The sequence below is a fragment of the Furipterus horrens genome, unplaced genomic scaffold (genome assembly GCF_987537825.1).
Source record: "Furipterus horrens unplaced genomic scaffold, mFurHor1.1.pri manual_scaffold_17, whole genome shotgun sequence".
NCBI lineage: Eukaryota > Metazoa > Chordata > Mammalia > Chiroptera > Furipteridae > Furipterus > Furipterus horrens.
This window is the reverse complement of record NW_028327187.1, coordinates 94,038,064-94,050,416: the sequence shown is the minus strand read 5'-3', so window position 1 is coordinate 94,050,416 and position 12,353 is coordinate 94,038,064.

The following is a 12,353-nucleotide window of genomic DNA, read 5'->3' as shown; positions in this document are numbered from 1 at the left end:
CCTCCTGCCTCCCATTTCTCATTGGTCAAGGTTCACCCCCTGGCAGCTTCTCCCACACTTCAGGGAAGCATCATTCAATCACTCATCACCTCCTGAGGAAAGTAGATACTACATTTAGTAGTGTGACCATTTCAGCTGAGTCAAGAAGTGGAGGTGAGAAGCACCAGTGAAAGGCACGAAGTGAGGCTTTTCTGGGTTGTATCCCAGAAGCTGATTGTTGAAATCCTCTTGTAGTGCATCCTCAACACCAATTACTCCACCAGGCAGAAAGAAGGATATGGTCAAGGATGCCATGAAGGTACCCACTGTCCAATGCAGTCCACAAATGGAAAAGATCTGCTGAATATTAAGCAAGGTAATTTTTTAAAGTGTTTCACTCACAGAGTGTAATACATATTTCATGTAACCGGGATTTTTAAAAACAACTAAAATCCTTCAGAGAGAAAAAAATAATACCTATAAATGATTAAGAACCTATGCAGCCCAATGTTCATAGCAGCTTTATTTACAATAGCCAAGTGCTGGAAATAGCCTAAGTGCCCATCTATAGATGAGTGGATTAAAAAACTGTGGTACATTTACACAATGGAATACTATGCAGCAGAAAGAAAGAAGGCACTCCTACCTTTACGACAGCATGGACGACTAGAGAGTTTTATGCTAAGTGAAATAAACCATATGGTGAAATACAATACCATATGATCTTGCCTATAAGTGGAACCTAATGAATAAAACAAACAAATGAACAAAATAGAACCAGAGACATGAACATAAGGAACAAACTGACAGTGACCAGAAAGGGGGCAGGGGGAGAAGGAAGAAGAAGTGGAATTGAGATACAAGGAGCAATGGTGAATCAAAAAGATGACTAAAAGTTAGTTTTGGAATAAATAAGTGTTGACTGTTAAGAAACAATGTTGGATAGCAATCTAGATCTAAATTTCCAGAAGACATTGATATGAATGGAGAAGATAATGGAGAAAGTTAAAGGGTTGCTAAGATTTTAGTCTTGTTGAGAGGAAAGCCTATAAACTGCAATTAATTCTAGAGAGTTTAAGAAAATCTTAAGTGATGACTTGATTAAATTTAATACAATTCCAATCAAAATCCCAGGTGGAATTTTAACAGAACTTGGTAAGCTAATTTTAGCATCTAAATTAAATAGTGTAGTGGCAGCTTTTGTTCTACCAGACAGTAAAATATGCTACAAAGTCATTGAAAATAAAACATTGTGATAAAAACACAAACAGAGACAAATATACAGGTGGAAAACTAGAGTCCAGAGAGGGCCTTATTGTATATGGGAATTGAGTATATGATAACAGTAGCATTGTAAATTAAGTAAGAATAGAGCACTCAATAAATGATTTTGAAACTTATGACTATCCATTTGGAGAAAAAAATAATATAATCTTACATCAAACTAAGAGATAGACTTACTGTGAAGCAAATAAAGCTTAAACCTGAGAGTCCCTGTTAATAACATGAAACCTCCATATAGTCAAAGGCTTTGGAGGGGTCCTAGGAATGTACTTGGTATAGGAATGTGGATTTATTCATTGAAGTGTTTTTATGTGGTTGACAGTAATTTCTGTGTATAATTAGAATATTGTGACTTGTTCTGGTATGTAGGAATGGCTTCTAGGAATATCACTGTTGCTTATGGAACTAATGCACTTGGAATATAAAGTTGTGGCATAGTGGTCATTGAAAAATATTTTAATTATGATGTGTTTTGGTGTGGTCCTCTTTGGGTCAAACTTCTTTGGGACTCTGTGCTTCTAGGACTTGTATATCTATTTCCTTCACAGAATTAGGGAAGTTTTCCTTCATCATTTGTTCAAATAAGTTTTCAATTTCTTGCTCTTCCTCTTCTGCTTCTGGCACCCCTATGATTCAGATGTTGGTGTGTTTAAAGTTGTCCCAGTTCCTAAGCCTCTCCTCATTGTTTTCAATTTTTGTTTCTTCATTGTGTACTGGTTGACTGTTTATTTCTTCCTTATGTTCCAAATCGTTGATTTGAACTCTGGCTTCCTTCCCTCCGCTATTGGTTTCATGTGTATTTTTCTTCATTTCACTTAGTATAGCCTTCACTTCTTCCCTTATGTGTTTGCTATAGCCAGTAATTTCTGTGAGCATCATTATCATCAGTGTTTTGAGTGCTGCATCTGTTAGGTTAGCTATCTCCTCCTCACTTAGTTCTCCCTCTGGAGCCTTGATATGCCTCCTCTTTGGGGCCATACTTTTCTGTCTCCTCAACTTGACAGTCTCCTATGTTTGCCTCTGTGTATTTGGTATAGCTGTCACACTTGTTATAAGGGGCGGAGCCTTAGGTACTCATCAGTGTGGGGTGACTGGTTTTATGGCTTTGTGGCACTGTCTGTAGGGGAGGGGTTTGAGAGAGAACAATGTAGTTTGCTAGGCCCTTACCCCTTTTCCAGTCACTTCACCTGCTTCCCATATGCAAATGGCACTCCTCCAGCTGTTGCCCTGGTGATGGGTTCCCAGAGTGGGTGGTTTTGCCTATATTCTAAGACTGTTGGGGACCTCTAAACAAATGGACTCTGCTGAGAGACCAGCATTTTATTTCTCCACCCCAACCCCCACAGGTTTTCACAGCCAGAAAGAATGAGGCTTTATTTTTCCTGGCACTGGAACCATGAGCTGTGCAGTCTAGCCTGGGACTGGGATCACTCCCTCCAAGCTTTTATAATATGTGACTGCTCATTCTGCCAGCTGGCCACAGCTACTGCCTTGCCGCCACCGGTACCACCACCACACCACATCCACACTGCATCCTCTCTACACCAGTTCCCCAGCTCTGCCCCTCCTTCCTGTCTGGATGAGTATTATTTTATTATACCTTTGTTTGTTAAGCTTCCATGCAGTTATATTTTCTGGTAGTTCTGGTCATTTTTGTTTTGAGGTAGATGTAATTCTTTCTATGGTTGTACAAGGAGGTGAAGCATGCCTAACTACGCCTCCATCTTGGCTAGAAGTAGCAAAATATAAATGTGTCCCATGACACCTGCACTGGAAAAATGTGATAGTGGAGGAGAAACGAGGTGTCAGAAATGCAAACCCTCTCCTGTCAGGAGAAAACTTGTAATGCAGTTCACACAATTATAAACATATGTGTTTTTTTCTTTTTTAGGAATACTGTAAAATAGAATATATTGGAATGCCTGAGTCTATTGGACATAAACTTGTTGCAGTACTACAAAGCACATCACTTGTTTCATTCAAGGAACTTAATTGCAAACAACAGAAACTAACTTTAACTCCATCAAAACAAAATTTATTGGAAAGGTATGCAATGCCTTGAAGAATTGACAGGAAGTCTGAAGAACCAGGAGTGGAAAACAGGAAAGAACAGAGTGAAGCTGGTGTTTCAGAAAGCCAAGATGATGCCAAAGGAAAATAACTGGATAAGGGGTGTCTGACACCAATACTGGCAGCAGAATAAATTCTAAATTCTCCCAATTTTTCTCATCACTACCTCCAGATACAAATTCCTGAGAGCATCTCATTTTGTTTTCTTTTCCAGCTTCCAGGGATCAAAGAAAATAATTTTTTCATTTTTCATCTTCTGGCACAATTGTAAACTTCTTAAATAAAAGGGTCTTTGAAGGTTGGACAGCTAAGGATTAACTGATTTTCATTATAGCATCAATGAAGAAAAGGTTTTGCTAGACTTTTGGTCACATCCAACTATATATGCCTTCTCCAGTAAAGAGAAGAGAGACTATAGAAGTAGTGTTGTAGAAATTCCTGAATTTATGGGACAGATGAATAAAAAATCAAAGGCCAGAGATTCCACCACCTTTACCTGCCCCTGCCTCAGTACTGCAACCCTATAGGCAGTGTATCTGCCCCTTTGACAGAGATTGTTAGGAGAATGAGTTTCAGCAATAAAGTAAGGTGTGCTAGTGAATATTTAACAACCAAATCTCTATAGGTGGGGAAGGAACGCTGATTTGTAGTTTGACAATTGCTATTGTATAAATATGTACTTCCACCATGGCTGATTTCAAAGACATTTGTGTTTAATAATTGGCTCACAAAATTCCTGAAAACAAAACAGCTTTTGCAGGCCAGAACAAGGTGACTCAGATATACCACTGAGTAGATAGGAGTGAGATAAAGAACAGGATATAAGATGAAAATTAAAATTGCAGAAGATATTGGTAAAAATAATTTGAAAAGAAAAAAATGAGATAGGTGAGAACTCAAAAAGTAGAAAAGAAGAAAATTAGAGTCAGAGTTTCAAAGACTATCCAGTGAAATGTTCTAAGATATGACCAAGAGAAAAGTGGACCACGATAAGTGAAGTAAAGAATGCCACGACAATCTTTCAAGGGACGGAATGAAGGTTGCTTTTCTGAAAGATGGCTAGAAGGTACCTTAAGGCACAATGGAAAACCTGAAGGACTTGGAAAAGACAGGTGTTTACAGGCAAGGCTGAATGGCAGGTATGTGCTCAGCTCCTGTGCCCTAAAGGGCAGACTGAAAGTCACCCTAAAGGTCCCTTGTGTAAGTTCCAGCAAAGCAAATGTAAAGATCATATGTGATCATTTGCTGCTCTTGTTGTGTTTATGCAAAGGAACAGGATAAATTAAAACTGGACTTAATGCACTCCCTTTAATGACAAGGAGGGTAATCTTAAGGAGAAAAATCGCGATTCAAGGGAAATCACAATGGTCAGTGGTAGACTATAAAGTAGAGCAGCTGTCTTTAGTTTATTTCCATTTAAAGTTTGTTTTCATTTGGAAGTTAAAGTAGATTTGTGACATCATCAAAAATGTTTAATTTACAGGCAAGAAGAATGTCAAATGCCTTGCAACTGGATGTCTTTACAATAAGACAGTCTTACAGATTTAGAGACTGTTTTGTGGGTTATGTTGCATAAATTAACATGGGTGCTCTGTTTTCATAGGGCATAAGCCTGTGATCTCATTACCTGAGTGACTGTCTGTATGTATAGGCCTCACTTAATCCTATCTGCATCGCCGCCTCCTGAGGCTCAAAGGTTTGGCTGAACTAAGTGGCTGGGTTGGTGAAGAAGCATGGGGTGGTCTGTGGGCTTCACTTTAAAACTGGTTTCTCTTTTCTATCCTAAAGGCTTGGAAAGAAAGGGCCCAGAGGTCTGAGAGAGGGGAAACCTAAAATATTTCCCTCAGCCCAAACTAAGTGTAGTTGGCAATAGGGTTTTAGACAGGTATGGCTTGCCTGGCACACCTTCCTCCAAAGAAGCCCTTTTTTTCCCTGATGTGAGACATTGAAAAATTAATACCTGCCTTTTGTCATCTAGTAGTTATGGATTGAATGATGTCTTTTAACCCTGTTGCCAAATCTGTTGCCCCCAGAATATAAGGATGCCAGCCTGTTAAACCAAGCACGCCATTGTCCGGGGACAGCCAGCTGACCTGGAGTCTGCACGATCCTTCCCCATGTGGGAGGGCCACCCTCCCCTCCACACCCCCACTCTTATTAGGGATTTCTGGACCCAAGGGTAGGTAGGACGATGACCATGTCCAGCTTGAAGCAGCTAGAGGAGCTCGAGACCTTCGCTCATTGTTTTTTATAAGATTATAAAGAGTCTTAAGTCTGAGAGGGGGAGATTGGTTTTTTTATTGTTATAAAAATTAATTAATTAATTTTTAAAAAGAATAATACAGGAAAGGGTGAAGCCAAGGAACTTATATGCATGACCCATGTACATGAACTAAGAGGGGTGGGATTGCTGGGGGAAGGAGGGTACTGGGCAGAGGGGAGTAAAGGGGAAAAAATTGGAACTATTGTAATAACATAATTAATAAAATATACTTAAAAAATAAATTAAATAAAGTAATCCAAGTAATCAAAAAAAAAAGAATATCATAAATGTCAGTGAAATAGAAATAAAAAATATGACCAAATAAACTGCTAAGTAATATTATTTTTAAAAAAAGAATGCCATAAAAAAACAAGCAGGAAAAGTTATCACTCTCAATTTTGGTTGATAGAACTCATTTTAAAGATGCTTTTCAGAAAAGAGGAGAGGAAGGAAGTTAAGGGCTACATATACTTACTGTCTTTTGCGGCAAAAAAAAAATGCTCCATAATTACTTTAAAATACAATGGCTTAAAATAATAACCATTTATTATTGCACCTAAGTCTATGGTTTGACTAGGCTCACTCACGTATCTGCAGTCATTTTGAATTGGGAGGCCATTCTGTTGGCCTTGACTGGACTCTTTCATGTAACTAAAAGTCAGCTAGCTCTTGGATAATGAGGATTGGCTCACCTCTTCTCCATGAGTTTCTCTTATCCTTCCAGCAAGGTAACGTGGATATTCTTTCATGATTAGGTAAAGGTGCAAAAGTGAGCAAAACAAATCATAATCATACATTCTCTTGGGAAAAGCAAGTCAGTTGGCCAGATCCAAAGCTTGAGTGACAGGGGACTATAAAGTTATAGGCAAAAGGTGTGAATATATGCAAAGCATTTGCTATAGACTGAATGTCTGCATCCCTCCAAACTTTGTATGTTGAAAACTGATTACCAACGTGATGGCATTTGGAGGTGGGACCTGTGGGAGGTGATTAGGTCATGAGGGTAGAGTGGGATTATTAATGCCATAGAGCTCCATTTTCCCTCACACTATGTGCAGGCACAGAAAAGAGAAGTCCATCTACAAACCAGAAAGCAGGCTGTCACCAGACACTGAATCTACCAATACCTTGATCTTTGGCTTCCCAACCTCCAGAACTGTGAGTGAATTTGTTGTTTCAAAGTCACCCAGTCTATGATATTTTCTTATAGCAGACTGAACTATGATGAAACCACTACTTGTTACCATTAATGCAATCAATATATCATACAAGGTATTGTGGAAACAACAGTGACATGATCTTCTCATTCTTCATAGAACTCATAGCTGGATGATGCAGACAATTAAAGATATTTAAAATGTGTGTTTCCCATGTGCATGCAAATACAACTTGGGTATAGAAACCATAGGGTATTAGAAGTGAGACTGAAAGGTAAAGGGAGAACATGCATCCTTTCTTTACAGCTGGCATTTACTGAATGTTTGCAACATGCCATGCACTAGTCAGTTGAGTATGTATTCTCTCATTTACTCCTCACACCAACCTTATGAGAGCACACAATTATATCCCCATAGTGCATGTGTGGAGATTGAGGCACAGAGGGGTGAATGCATGTAGCCCAAAGTCACCCAGCAGGGAACTGGCTGTGCTGTAAGCTCCACCCTGGCAGTGCAGCCAGAGCCCAGTGCATGTATTTGAAATACAAAGGAAGCCAGAGATAGATGTAAGTGTCAAAGATTTGTAGAGAAAGTAGGTAGAGAAAGGAGTTGAATTAATAATGAAGACATGGAGGCAACGTATCTTTCCCCAAGTGAGTCACTCCACAAATATTTACTGAGCCACAACTCGGCACTCCCTTCTGTGTTAGGCACTGTGAGGGCTGCGAGTCTAATATGGGGTACAGTCCCCACCCTCAAAGATTTCATGGTCAAGTTGGGGAAATAAAACACACATGAGGACACAATCAGAAAGCAACATATAACTGCATCAAAAGATGGTGTAAATTGTGCAGGGCCAAGTAATGGTGATAAACAGGAGGAATTAGGAGGCAGCGATGAGCAAGGCTAAGGAGTGGAGGTGGTCTTACTGTATAATAAGTCACACTAGGTTAATGAAAGTGTCTGGAATTATGAGCCTGAAACCTATGAGCATAGGTTCTTTCAAATTACAGTTTTCCAAAGCCCCCAGGTGATTCTAATGGGAAGCCAAATTTGAGAACCACTATATAGAAAAAAATTTTCTCCAATGTTCAGGATATTCTCACTGAATACAGAAATAATCAAGTGAGGAATATGTGTTATTACTATAAATACAATTTTCCTGTTGTGAGGGGAGGACTATGCCATCCCAGGAGCATACCTGACTGATCCAGCATTTTTTTGGTGCATTTGGCATTCTGCATAGAAAAGCAGGTCTTTAGGGTATCTAACCACCTAAGTACCTGGAGCAGCACTGTCCTGTACAAAACAAAGCACAAATGCCAGCTGTGAGTGACATTTAAATTTTTCTAATAGCCACATTTAAAAAGTAACTAGAAAGAGGTAAAATTAATTTTTAATTACATTTATTTGGGGTGACATTGGTTAATAAAATTATATGTTTCAAGTGTTCAATTCTATGATATATCATTTGTATATTGTATTGTGCGTTCACCACCCAAAGTCAAATCTTCTTCCATCACCTTATATTTGACCTCCTTTACCCTTTACTACCCCAACCCTCTACTTAGCCCAATATATTCAAAATATTAGCGTTCAATATATCAATATAAACATTCATTCTAAATATTTCTGCATCTTAAGGGAGGAATATTTTTGACCTGACAGGGTTAGCTGTGGTACCTTTACACAATGGAATACTATGCACCAGAAAGAAAGAGCTACCTTTTGCTACAGCATGGATGGAACTTGAAAGTATTATGCTAAGTGAAATAAACCAGGCAAAGAAAGACAAATACCATATGATCTCACCTAATACAGGAAACTAATGAACAAAACAAACAAATGAGCAAAATAGAACCAAAGGCATATAAACAAGGAACAGACTGACAGTGACCAGAGGTGGGGGAGAGGGGGGAAAGGAGGGAAAGAAGGGGAAGGGTCTAGTCAAGGAACTAGTATAAATGACCCACGGGCATGAAGAACTAAATGGGAATTGACTGTGGGAGAGGGGGTAGGTGGGTGAAGCAGGGGACAGCAAATGGGGTAAAATGGAACATCTATAATAGAATAAGAAGAAATTTAAAAAAATAATGAAATTGAAGGCACGTTAGTTGATGGCAAATCTTAAAACTACTCTTGTCACCATTGCTTCTATGGGAGATATATTTTAAAAAGGGTTAGTGTGTATTCAAAAGTCATTCTCTCCACTATGCAACACTATCTTCCCATTTTTGACTCTTGAAAACTCTTGGGAAGATTGCTGCAATGAACCGTGGGCCAAGGAGACTGGGAAGAGAAGATATATAGCTGGAGAAGTGTCTGTGAAAGTGTCTGAGGAGGCCTCTTTGTTCAGCCCTCACACCATATGCCAGGCACTATCACCAGCCAGGAATCTAAAGTTCAAAAAAGCAAATATTTTTATTCAACAAAGACATATTGAGCAGCTATGTACACAATACTAGGAATTCAATGGTGAACATGACAGATGTGGTCCTTTCCCCTCCTTCAGGTTGCAGTCTAGCTTAAGAGACAAATAATGAAGTAAACAAGATAATAAAATGGGTAATATACTCTGATAAGAAATCACAAGGGGTGCCTACTTGATCTCTGGTGTTTAGGGACTACCTCTCTATGAAAGAGATATTTCAACTGAGGATTAGAAAGGTGGATGCATCATTTTTTGCTATTTAATAAACTACCCCAAACCTTAGACAATCTTTGTTAAGACATGATTCTGTGGGCCAGCATTTTGGGTTAGACTTAGCTGCACAGAACTTCTGGCCTTGACCAGGCTCACCTGGTCTTGCCTTAGGGCTCCCTCAGGTATTTGTGGTCAGCTGCAGAACAGGCTGGGAGCTGGGCTGACTGTCAGCTTACCAGGGCACCTCAGTTGTACAGGGGAGGAAAGAGGAAGATATATTTTAGTAGTTAAGAGCACAAGTATTATGGTCAAGCTGACCTTGGTTTGACTTCCAGCCCTCTGTGTGACCTTGAATGAATTACTGACCCTCATTTAAATTAAAAAGGTTAGTAACACCAAATATTTTTTTTATTTTTTATTATTGTACTATATAGTTGTCCCAATTTCAACCCCCTTTGCTCTCCATTGCCCCACCCATCCCTCCCCCAACTCCCACAGTCAATCCCCACACTGCTGTCCATGCCCATGGGTCATTTATACATGTTTCTTGACTAGACCTTTCCTTTTCTTTCCCCCCTTCTCCCCCTGTCCCTTCCCCCTGGTCTCTGTCAGTCTGTTCCTTGTTTCCATGTCTCTGGTTCTATTTTGCTTATTAGTTTCCTGTATTAGGTGAGATCATATGGTATTTGTCCTTCATCACCTGGCTTATTTCACTTGGCATAATAGTCTCCAGTTCCATCCATACTGTCGCAAAAGGTAGGAGTTCTTTCTTTCTGCTGCATAGTATTCCATTGGGTAAATGTACCACAGTTTTTTGATCCACTCAGTTACTGATGGGCACTTAGTAACACCAAATTTTTGGTTTGTTATGGAAATGATATAAGCAAAACACCTAGAATGTTGCCTGGTATGTAAGAGACACCCAAATAAATGTTTGGTATTATTATTCATGTATTCTACTTTCAAAGGACTTATACTCCAGTTGGGGAGGTAATACTTTAAATATCAAATATAGAGTTGAAAAGCAATTTAAGATAACAAGAGAAGAGGTGGTGTAGTGTAGACTATTATTAACAAGTGGTATAGATTATATATTTTCTGGGAGGCAGAGAAATAATAAAGTTTGGGCCTCAGTGTTCACGAAAGGTTTGCCAAATGTGTGATTTCCTATGGCTATTATTTTTTTGTGCTTTGTGAATTTCTTTCCCCATTTTCTGCCACCTCTAAACTTAGATCCTTTGTGTGGGGATCTGTAGCAACACAGATCACACACCTTAATTACCACTCTTCACAGTTCTCTCTTGCTTTGATCTACTACCAAAGGATGTTGGTTTTCAAAGTGTTCATTAAATAAGCACATATATGACCATGCCTTCCTTATGGCTCTACTTATATTGGGATAAGTTGACTTGGGCATAGTGGAACAGTAATAGCGAGTCTATAAACTTAAGTTTTCAACTCACCTGAAATTAGCAAATTCCTGTGGGGCACCTTTTCATAGTCTACCAATGTGGTTTACTAGCTCATAAACCTGGAGTGAGTGTATGAAGGTAATCAAATTGATGCCAGTTTCATACACCAATTAATCATGAAATTGAGATGACTGCAAAAATGAGAGAATGATGAGGGGTGGGAGGAGAGAGAGAACAGGACTTCTCTCTCTTCTTTGTAAATGGGATTGATGGGATTGGCCATATAATGCTTATGTGGCTCACATCAGTAAAGTCTTAGAGAGTAGGGGAAGTGGGAGAACTGCTCTAATAAACTGAAGCCCACAAGTAGCATGAGAGAAGAGCCCTCATGTTAGGGCCACAGCATAATTCCCCCAGGTTAATAAACAGTTGCAGTGGCATGAACAGCAACTGAGCTCTCTTTAACTTCAACTGGCATAGATGTTTAGTAAATCAAAATGAGTGAAATTACTTGGATAGATGTACATTAATCTATCCAAGGAGGGCAACCACCAAAAAAAACAAGGACAATGTGATGACAGCTATGTGAATATCACATGCAAATATGAGAATATCAATTAGGAACTTCTGACAATTGGCAAGCAAGAATGCTAAGCTAGAAACTGAGACAATAGGTACCTCATATTCTAAAGAGAGATACAAACAACTAAAAAGAGCCTCTGTTACCTTGGGGCTCCTTAAGAGGTGGCCCCCTCCTGCTCTGGGAACAAATGGGAAAAGATTTCATGGTAAAAGACAATGATGTCTGAGAAACTTTAGTATATCCAGACTGTAGGGAATGGCCAGGGAGTGAGCTTATATTAGTCAGGGCTCTTGGCAACAAATCACAGAACTCACTCCAGATTGTTTTAGAAAAAGGGATTTATTAAAGGAGATGAGGTGGTTTATAGATTCCTTGAGATGGTTAGAGAATCGGGCTTGGAGGCTACAGAGCTAGCAGCTCATTTGCTGATAGGCAACACTCACGCAGACCTTGCCACTACAGTGAGAGGTTCCACTGTCAAGCAAGGCCATTCTGCATCCCTCCTTCTTCTTTATGGCACCATCTTTCTAATCAGCCCTGCTTTGCCACATCTGATTGATAGGACCTAGTCACTGAACACTTTCACTGCAAGGGAAGCTGGGAAGGTGAGTTCTAATTTCTGTCCTAAAGAGGTGGGAAATTATCAACATATAGGAAGTTTTCAAAAAATATCAAGTGGCCACATGGACAGATAGCCACTCTAGAGTTTTTCTTTTTTCTTTAATTTTCAATGCTGAGATGTGATGAGCATCACTAAAGAATGAGAATTTCAGCTGAAAATATTGATATCTCTAATAAATAGACACATATTTGGTTCATCTCACCTGCTTTTACTTACTGAGCAACTGTCACTGACAATCATTGTAAGCCAGTTAAAAAGGAAATTATTCTGAGACAAAAAAAAATTCAAATTTTCTCCAAAATTGAAAAGTGAGGGGTATATAAAAATGGCAATATACAT